This window comes from Lynx rufus, unplaced genomic scaffold (assembly GCF_022079265.1).
Source record: "Lynx rufus isolate CCGP_SWC_20201006 ecotype Redwood Valley unplaced genomic scaffold, mLynRuf1.p SCAF_6, whole genome shotgun sequence".
Taxonomy (NCBI): domain Eukaryota; kingdom Metazoa; phylum Chordata; class Mammalia; order Carnivora; family Felidae; genus Lynx; species Lynx rufus.
The window spans coordinates 100,841,712-100,852,786 of record NW_025814878.1 but is presented as its reverse complement, the minus strand read 5'-3'; positions in this window follow the sequence as shown (position 1 = coordinate 100,852,786).

Here is an 11,075-nt window from a genome sequence, read left to right as displayed (position 1 = left end):
TAGCCACCAACAGTTGGGCTGACTCTAAGTAGGTCATGGCTGGTTCTTTGTACGAAAGGAATCCAACTGCCAGCACAGTCCACCTGTCCAAATTTAAATTGATTACACGGTTAGCCTGGCTTGGGCTTAGAGGCAACTTGGCCGTGAGACAAGTGAAAAACATAGAGCTTTTGAACCAGAAAGATGCTCATTATAAGTTAAGGAGCCTGGAGCCTGGAGTGATGGACCACAGCTAATCAAGGCTCAAGCCAGAGCTAGAAACCCAAGTCTGCAGGCTCCCAGCTCTGGACTCATGTCACCTGAAGACATGGAGCCACCGAGGGACGCTGTCAACTCTGATGATGTAAGATTAACCCTCACCAACAATATGGTTTTTTGAAACCAGTGATGAGGAAGAGGAACCATCATATTTCAAGTAGAGAGCTGCTCATCTTCTTAATGTTGTATGTAATCAAATTTGACATTCAGACAAAGAGAGAAGTACAATAGATAGAAGCCCCTTCAGAGGGAAAAAGAAAGCTCCTTTATAAAGCAAGCACCCAGGCTGATGCATGAGACCAACATGAGTGAATAAAGGAAAAGGAAGCAGCGAGTAGCCCCTAATTATCCTACCACAAAGCCAGTGTTAATGATGTTATATTACAAATGGGAAAATGAGACTCACTTGTGAATGAGTAGGGGTCTCTCTCCATCTTTCTTTTTTTACTGTAAAAAACTCTCTAAGTAAGGAAGCTTGAAAAAAACAAAAAATACAATAAAGAAGTCAATCCAAAGGGAGAAAAATACACCAACCTGGAGAATAAGTCATCTTTCCAGTGGCATGGCTTATCTTGTGACAATAATCACATTTTTCTCAAATGAAGACAGAAGGGAATTTTAATTTGACAGTTCCTGGTATTTCTGTAGAGTCTCTCCAAGGGAAGGGAGTGGGGCAGGCATAGTCCTGGTTTTCCTAACGCAAAGATCTCAGTACCAAGAAAACGTGACTTACCCAGAGCCAAGGTATTGAAGCGAGGACAGAAGCTCATGAAACTAGATAGTTATAGAATTAGAAATCTGGATAAACTTTAGAAAAGGTGGAGTCCAATGGCCTCATCTTGCAGACGGGAACTCTGAACACTAGCAAGAGAGAGATTGGTCTTTCGTCAGTATTATGTGTTAAGCACTTGACGGTCACATCTAGTATGAGAGCACATTCTGCTCCAAGGTGCTCACTTCCTAGGATGGGACGGCTGTAATGAAGATATTCTGTCTTGGGATTCTTTTTAACCAGGAAAGCGCCCATGGATGCTAACAGAGAAACTCCAGGAGTTTTTGGAACTCCCTTGAAAAAATGTGTGCCTTTGCTCCTATAGCACACAACCTGGTCTGCCCCCTCCTGAAAGGTGTCAGTGAACCGCATGTTTAGGTTGACTTTGGAAGACCCTGAGTGGAGACATTTTCAATGTCCTACTCACACCTCACGGAGGAAGGGGCTTGGTCAGGTGGCTCAAGGACAGATTGGTGCTAAGAGTGTCTAAGGCAGATTCATTGTTAGACACTCGATACATGGTGATCCTTGGGAAAGTTATTTAGATTCCTTAGATTTTGATTCTCTCATTCATAAATTGAACACAGTAGAGTCTACCTCATAGGGGTGTTGTACACACTAAATGAATAAGTGTAGATAAAATACTTAGAATAGTACTTGGCCATTACAGTGTCAGCTGTTTAATTTTATTAGAGTACCTGTGAATTCACGGACACACACAACACACACAAACCCAAGCAAACACACAACTGTGGCCCTTTGCATGAGTCTGGAAATTGACAGTCTCATGGGAGTTAGCTCACTGACTTCTCAATAAAAGAATGAAGCATTTGATTCGGTCTGTTCAACATCGAGGGTATCAGCCAGCAAAATCTGCCGAGCTTACCATTAGACTGTTCTTTCATTCAGTGTTACCGTGGTGGTTGTAACACAGAGTCCCCTGACTGAGAAAGAGTATACATCATGGGGTTCTATTGAGGGTGCACCATGTCTGAGCTCTGCTTTACTTTTTGCCTTCTCTGTGAACTCTTCCCTGAAGAGTCCAGCCAGAAGTGCTGGTTGTCCTCACCTGATTTCCTATAATATTTATAATCTGTGCCGTGCACTTTAGATTTAGTATTTATTGTTTTATTGTTTGTTTACTTTTAGCCTTTCAGTGTACATATATTTTCTCTCTCAGATCATTCTGTAAACCTGGGGGGACGGCATTACTCACTTTATTTACTCACTATGTTACTCCCTTCTGCACGCCCAAAGTGCAGAGCAAAGCGTCTTACACACAGAACGTGTTCAATAAAGGCCTTTGATTGCACAACCAAAGGTTTGATGATACTGGCTTTTCTGATTCCCAATGACCCGGTGCTTAATTAGCAACCTCGGTAGAAATGACCTATTTTCACCTATTTCATGGCCTCCTTAATCTTCACTATGGCAAAAAGATGTAACCAAACTGTCTTTCCCTTATTTCTCCTTACTGTCAACATTTCTCCCATAATATTTAAAAGCAGGTTCGCATTAGATTTTCTGGCTGAGAGGGTATGTAAATAGAAGGCACTAGAATTGGGATGTGTGGGTTTTGGTGGTGAAGAAAAGCCAAATTGTCTATCCTGTCGGAAGTCAAACCATGTGACGTTTCCTTCAAGTGGAGACTGTACCTTCTGTGTCTGAATTTCCCGTGGCCGTGGCCCGAGGCTCAGTAACAACTGTTGGCTGGTTATTAAAAAAGTAAAACAGCGGGGCCTGGGTGGCTTGGTCGGTTAAGCGTCTGACTTCGGCTCAGGTCATGATCTCACGGTCCGTAAGTTCGGGCCCTGCGTCGGACTCTGTGCTGACCGCTCAGAGCCTGGAGCCTGTTTCAGATTCTGTGTCTCCCTCTCTCTCTGCCCCTCCCCTGTTCATGCTCTGTCTCTCTCTGTCTCAAAAATAAATAAACATTAAAAAAAAATAAAAAAGTAAAACAGGGGCGCCTGGGTGGCTCAGTTGCTTAAGCGTCCGACTTTGGCTCAGGTCTGATCTCACCGTTTGTGAGTTCGAGCCCCACATCAGGCTCTGTGCCTTTGGATTCTTTGGATTCTGTGTCTCCCTCTCTCTCTGACCCTCCCCCACTTGCACTCTGTGTCTTTCTCTCTCTCAAAAGTAAATAAACATTTAAAAAATAAATAAGTCAAACAAAAATCTCTTTGGCGTAAGGTAGGGATTAGATCATGATTTACCCATCCATTTCCTAGCCAGTTTTCCCCCACGTTCACCATCAATACAGGCAAAAATGTGATAGCCTTCTAGAATCATCTACAAGAGTGGCACAACTTCGCCTTCTGTCCCCTGTGTTCTAATTATACCAGTGCAGTAGATGCAACACAGCCTCATGTGATCATCCGAGATAAAGATGAGGCATTAAAGCACAAACAAGTGACTCATTTTAATGGATTTGCTTCAGACGAGAGAAACCTGTAATTTCTCTTAGGCGTGCTTGATGCACCCATTGTGGAGTGAATCACACACTTACACAAGCCTAGAAACCCCGGGCGGTTTTACTTCTCAGATAGGCTTCTCACAACAGGTGGCTGGTTTGCACCGGGGCCTCTTGGATTTCCCTTTCTAAAATGGAGAAGAGAGATCACAGCCACTGAAGGGGGGACCATGAGAGGTGCAAAGGCAGGCACGCATGATGGTGGGGCACAGCGGTGGGGAACTCAGTGCCGACTTCCCTGCTGGGCTGCTAGATTTCCTGGATGTGGTGAGTACACATGTCACAACAAAATCTTTCTCCTACCGAAGACCGGATTGTTTTGGCATGTATTCCGGGATGGGGAAAATGTGTGATTTATGGTGGTATTGTCTGGAATGCTTGATTGCTGCAGGAAACTTCCCTAACATTATTTACAAGTTGGCTAGCTCAAGGTTAAAGTATTTCCTAGATCTCTTCTGTGTTTGTTTTTCTTTCAAAAGGCATTTGTCAGGGTCCAGTTGCTCACTCCTAGGAGTGAAAATGCAAAGCACCAGGTGATTAGACTCTCTGTTCTCTGATTGTCCCTTGCTGGATAAAGTGGATGAGCAAACCAGCTTTCGATTGCCTTCCTTTAGGCTCATTGTAAAGTTGTGTGTGTGTGTGTGTGTGTGTGTGTGTGTGTGTATAAATAAATATATAATTAAGCATTCTTTAGTAGTTTCTTCTTTTAATGGGGCTGATAAAGCTGTCTTTATACCAACTTAAGACATTTCCTTCAGTTACTGCTGAAACCTCTTTGCAAAGGCACCTACCCTTGTTTTGAGTGGTCTATAGTACCTTTGATGACCTATCTTCCTTATATTCTGAGGACAAGTGTGGCCTTTCAAGTGTGCATCCTAAGGTGCTATTTTGTGTGTGTTGCAGTACTCCAGCGGACTTTCTTCCTGGAACAGAGCAATTGCCCCGTCTGTCAATTACTTTAAAATCATATAAATCTCAAGATAGTTGGCCAGATGCTAGATCCCTTCCGGACTCTGAAATCAAGTGATTCTTGAAACTTAACAGCATTTGAATCCAGACTGCAACTCTCAGAAAAGATACTGGGCTACAAAGAGATGGGCTGGAAGCCATCTAAAATAGGCGGGGATAAGATGCTTCTGATTCTAAAAGATCTTTTGTATCTTTCTTTCCTCCAAGGCTCCTTATGAAACAGCTCCTCCATGGCAAGGGACAGCTGGTAAGAGTGACTGAATCCATCTGATTGCTGAGATCAAGAACGCGCAAACAACTTGTTTAGCCATCTGACTATATAACCAGAGTTCTAATTACACCAGCGCAGTAGATGGGATGCACGGTTATGAAATTCAGCTGAGGGGAACAAAACACACACACCCCAACATGTGGGTCAGCAGACTCTAAGGTCCTAACCCTCAGTTAACCTTTCTGAACTGGTTCTTCCCATCAAAGGGATTGGCCAAGGAGTGTGAGGTGAGTTGCTGCCTGGAAGGTTAGCCAACAAGTGGGTAGGCCCTCCCTCTCACCTTGGGGTGAAGTTCGCGGAGGGGAACCCGTTGGGAAAGGGTCCACTTCGTTTGCAAACATTCCCACCCAGCTCACCTTAGGGTGTTCTGTGTGGAGGGGTTTGAGAGATCACGGCTTTCAGCGCGTTCCTTCCTGGCTGACTGTGGTTACCATTCCCAGGCTGTGCCTTCTTAATTTGCTTTGAGAGTCCTGATGCTAGCCCTCGCACGGCGTGTCCAGGCAGGTGTGGGGTGCCTCCGTTTCATGAGTCACTCCCCACAACCCACCCCATGCTAGCGCATATCAGAAACAAGCCCTAGGACCCAGGCAGACTAATTGTATTATTTAATTCCAAGTCATTCAGAAACTCAGCTCTTAGGACAAGGGAGGTGGGACAGATAGGAGACGGTGTTTCGGAACAGCTGGGGTCCCCTAGGTCTGTTCAAGAAAGTGTTTTGTGAGTTCTGACTGTGGAGACTGGGCAGAAAGGATGGCTGCCTGCCATGCCTGTGGCAGACATCACTAATCTGGCAGGACGTTGTTCTTTGCTGCACCTGGATGGGACCTCACCATCCTGTGTCACATAAGGTTCCAGGTAGTATAACAAAGAGGTAGGCTGGGAGCATTTCTTTCTTTTTTTTTTTTTAATTAAAAAAAGTTTTTTTAGTGCGTATTCGTTTTTGAGAGAGAGAGAGAGAGTGAGCATGAGCAAGGAGGGGCAGAGAGAGAGGGAGACACAGAATCTGATGCAGGCTCCAGGCTCTGTGCTGTCTGCATAGAGCCTGAGGCGGGGCTCGAACCCATGAACCGCAAGATCATGACCTGAACCGAAGTTAGATGCTTAACCGACTCAGCCACCCAGGCACCCCTGGCAGCATTTCTACTTAAATCACCAGGTTTCAAAAGCATCTAGAGTTGCAAATATGCTCATCTTCCCCTCTAAGATAGAGAAGTTGCCTTGTGAGTTTTAAACAAAAGCTTCAGAAATTGGCATCATTCTCTGCATGGGTCATTCACTGATCCATCCATTTATCCAACACATGTTTATTGGGTATCAATTATGCATCTCACAGTCCGCGGGGTGCTGGGGACAGAGAAGTTATCCTTCTGTGTTCGCCTCCTGACTAATGACGACCTGATTTTTTGGTCCTAATCTGCCAAATGCAGGCTAACTTCTCTCAGGCTCTGGGGCTGGGAGGACCGAGTGCTGTGCTCTGCTAACCCCTTGTCATCAGGGCCTCGAGCTCACACAGTGGTGTGGGAGGCATCTATTGATGTGACTGAGCCACTGGGACTACTGGGTCTAGCTAGCTACATTGTCATCAGCCTCTGGGGCCAGCAAAGGCTATTCTCGCTCTCTCTCTTTGAAGTGATCACTCTGTTAGAGCAGAGAGTCTGGCTTCCATTCAGTGGCCTAGAATTGCTGTTTATTCTCAAGTGAAAGACAAAAGTGGATGGTAGCCGGTAATTCACGCTTTTATAAGGATGCACAGGGAAAGAGAGGCAGGTTGGGGAAGCAGGGGGGAGGAATTTGGGATGCTACTTTTCTAGAACCTGAGAAGCTGCCAATGCAGGCTGCTTGTTGCTTCCACCTCTGAAATAGGTCATCTTTCAGGCACTTTGGGAACAAGATGCAGGCCTTGTTTCTTCCTAAGCATCAGATGACCCTTTATTTACCTAATTACCATGGAGGCCTCAGGTACAAGTTCTGCATCTCGTTTTCTCCTCCTCTTTTTAATTATCCGTTTCTGAGTCTGCCTTCCCCTTCCTGTGATCATCCCCAACATCTGACTGCCACCCACCCCGTCTGTGCCTGCCTTTCCTCAGCTCTCCAGCCAGAGCATTATGTTTCAGGATAATTCTGACTCTTTTCACTGTTGAAGATGACCTCTCCACCGCCTCCTTCTTTCAGGATTCACTGAAGGCTAGGTCTGTTCCTCTCGGCTGCGCTGCTTTGGGTCACGGTGAATGACCTTCTATGAAGGTATTAGCATAGGGACTGGCCTGTGGTAGACGCCCAACAAATGCTCGTGGAGCCTGAGTCTGGGTGAATTAACGTGTTCCAAGATGACATATGGTCCTCGAACAGCAGCCTTAAATTCCCCCAGAGCACTTTAGATGATAGCGTAAATTTGGTCCAATCGGGATGAAACAGGTCTTTTTGCCACAAGGATGCCCAGAAACCGTGTCATGCATATATGTATGTGTGAGGGGTTGGGGGCGCTGGTGCTGGCACGTTCTCCAAACCATTTGACCATGGAACCCCTTGGTGTTTTATGAGACTCGCGTTCCACAGAAACCCACTTCAGGACGCAGTATCCCGGCCAAACGCAATTGACACGAAACTCTGTAGTGTTTGCCTACTAGCAAGAAAACAGGCAGATTTCCTGAAATCACAGAACACTTAAGTCAGTGTATAAAAATGCCTTCAGCGTCAGCTTTTTCTTCCATTTTTTAAAATTCAACTTTGGTGCCTGCTACGAACTTGGCAGGCAAGCGGGGGATGATGTGTGTCAACCCTAGGCATAAATATGCGTTGTTATAGCGCTATCCTGTCAGAGTTACTGCTCACTATTTTTATGTTCCCCCACCAGGGACTAGGATCTTGATGTAAATAGCCAGTGACAGATCTTCCCAACAAAGTGTTTTCCTGCCGCCATACCCAAGGGGTTTAAAGAGGCAGGGATTTTATGAAAACACACGATTTTGCCGTTAAACCGAACACACTGTAAAACCAGAAGTCAATAAATGGTACGGAGGTAATTTAAGCATACTGGAGATAGAATAACTCTGGATTCTCCAGGTAGGATAGGACCTGGCATTGACTCCAGGCTCTCTTTGCTAGGAACTACCAGACCCTTGGGCCAGGCAAGTTGTCCTTGAATAGAGTCACACTGGAAAGCTGCCTCTTTCGGTACTGTCCGCGTTTTTGCTGATGTTCTTTTGGACAGTCCACTCGTGTCACATTTAATATTTAGATTTTGTGTCCTTGTTCTTTTCCTCATTCTTTCAAGAGGTCACTTATCACATGCAGACTCTGTGCTGGGTATTGGAGAAGTACTTTTCATTTGCAGAAAATTTTTAGCTTGGCATTACGCAAAACTCAAAGTTCACTTTAATTAAGTCTTTAGCAATGGTGAATCTCAGAAAGTATGTTTTCTCCATTTTGTCCTATGAAATATCAGCCTCGGATTATGAATTATTCTGGAAATGCTTCTTTTTATTTTTTAAGTCTCCATTTTCAGAGCCCTAAAGCTCTGGCTCATAGTGTTCCGTGCAGAATGCTCTGGATTTTGGCTTCGGCTATCCAAATTGTGATAGGATGGATCCCATTCTACTCTTTCTGGTGAGAAGAGAAACAATCCAGTTGGGGCTAACTTGAAAACATTTATCCATCCGACCCATCCCTGCCAATCAAAATGGACACAAGAATGCGTCATGGACATTCAAAATGGACATAAGAATGCGGTGACTCCTCTTGGGTAACGTTATTAAACATCCCCCCCTTCCCATTTGTCATAATTGAAGGAAATTTACCATACAATTATCAGACAGAATGGTAGATGGGTTGCGTACATCAGACTATAAGAACGTGGTTGATGGAATAGCAAGTTTATCAACCCAAACTCTCCAAACAGCTAGTTGTGCTCAGTTCAAAGTTTATGTTTCTTATGGTCATGCTTGTGATTTCACACTGCATATGGATTGTCTGCTAGTAATTTTTTTCTTTAAAAAATGAATGTATCATTATTTCATAATGTTCCACATAGAGCATAGTGATCTATAGAAAAGGCCGTGACTATTGGATCCTTTCCTCTCTGAACACTTTTGGGAGCTGTGGACTTAGAAGTCCTAGCACTGGTTGGGAAAACAGTTTTGGAGTTCCTAAATCACATCACATCACATCATTGTGCCAGATGTCTGATTTTCTCCCAGCAAGATTAACTTTAAAGCAAACTTCTTATATTGAAAACCGTACACAGTAAAATCTTCCTCCTGAAGCCTTAGATAGCAGGCGTTCTTATTTATAAGTGGCCTCCTGTGGGCTTGCCTTCACCCATTTGGCTGTGCATTCCAAACCATGCTCTCCAGGTGGAAGAGAATTGCATTTACTCTCAGCACCAGTCCTATTATTTGACCCTGAATGTAGGTATCTTTTTTCCCTGATGAATGCATCTTGGGAAGGAGATTTCGACAGAATTGTGAAAAATAGGAAAGAGAATAGACCAAAGGGACCACTTCAGTGGGAGAAGTGAACGATTTTCGATTTGATAATGAAAATGAATCTTTTAGTCTGTACTTCTGCCTCTAAGATTGTAGGTCACAATCCATTAGAGGGTTGTGGAGTCAATTTAGTGGGTGGCAACCAATTCCTGAAAGAATGTCAGGTAGAGTGGAATGCAAGATAAAAATCACAGACATAGCAGAGTATCTTGCTCATAGATGGGAAGGATAAGTAATTTTACATAAAAGTTTTTGAAATATAAAGATTATGTATTTTTCAGTTTTATGTAGACATCTTTACATACATGTGTCTGTACACAATGAGTCATGATGTAAGATCTTTTTTTTTTTATTGTGTCAGGATAAAAAAAATTTTGAAATCCACAAGTATATATGTGAAACATATGGATACTTCTAAGACAACTTATTCTGGTTCTTCTGGTATTTCCTTTTGTGATGACAGTTAAAAATCTACCCTAGACAATATTGATATTGCAAATTGTTTAGTGTATTAATCCACCAATTTGCTGCATACATGAGAAATTCTTTCAACCACTCCTGTAAGATCATGAATTCCACACACATATCCCAACAACTATGCAAATCCATTACCGCACTTTGCCTGTCATTCTGCCATGTTTCCTTTCCCTTGCTCAGACTTGCTCTGCAAGATGACAGTATAAGTCAAAATACTTTCCCTATATGTTCATTGGTTAGGAACTCAAAGAATTTTAAACTCCAAGATAATTTGGAAGCCTTCCTGTAAATGCCTGTGGCTCATCGTCTCATGCAAAGGCTCACTGGAGTCGTGAAAGTCCATCGTAGTCTTGACTCCACCTAGGAAGGGTTTGATCCCTGATCACTGAGTTTTGTTTGCTCCCTGGCTACAGATTGCCTGGTGGGCCTAGATGGATCAGAATTCGTTCATCTCCATTGGAGCATAAAGGGATTTACGTTTGCTGAGGCTCAGTTTCTGCCTCATGTGCAGCATGTAGATGATCTCTCTTCTCACTATTGCTTTGACATGTCTGTATTCCCCACTGGACATCCTTAATGGAAATGACAGCAACCTTTATTTCCATACCCCAGCGGCTGGTACAGTGCCTGGCAAATAGGAGGCACTTGAAAAAGGGTCATTGGTAGAATAAATAATCACCCTACATTTTATGAAATGAGTGAGAAAGAAAATGGGATCCGTGAAGGTCAAATAGTTCATCAATAGCATAAATATGATAACAACTTAACTCATGCTGACTCTAAGACCCATGGTATTTTCACTTTGCTGCATTTGTACTACCAGGAAAATCATTCTAGGGAACTTTGTTTCCAATAAATGGTCTTAGTTTCCACTAGCCTATAAGTATGATGGTGATGATCATGATGGTGTCCATGAATTCCAACTGTTGTAAAGATGCATTCTTGGAGCTCTGTCTTTGCAAGGTGGAACTATCAAGAAAAAGGCTTCACCACGAGGAAGACATTTGTAACCATGTGTGGTGACAGATGTTAACTAGACTTACCTATCATGTCGCAAAAATACAAATATCAAATCATGATATGTTTCCATTAATGTAGTGTTACATGTCAATGATATGTTAAAAAAAAGAACAAACAGGCAAGAAGCAGACATAGCCAGAGAACAGAGAGTTATCTTCTAGTGCTTCTAGTTTCTCTGAGTAGTAGTTGATCTATCTATGAGAGAGTTTCCGTGCTTGCTCCAGTAGCAGACAATAGTGTATATTCATTTCATTTTAAGTTACTTGACTCCATATGCCTAGAGAGACAGTACACTGTAGAACAGTTGTTCTCCACGGAGGGTGATTTTCTCTCCCAGGGCACATTTGGAGACAT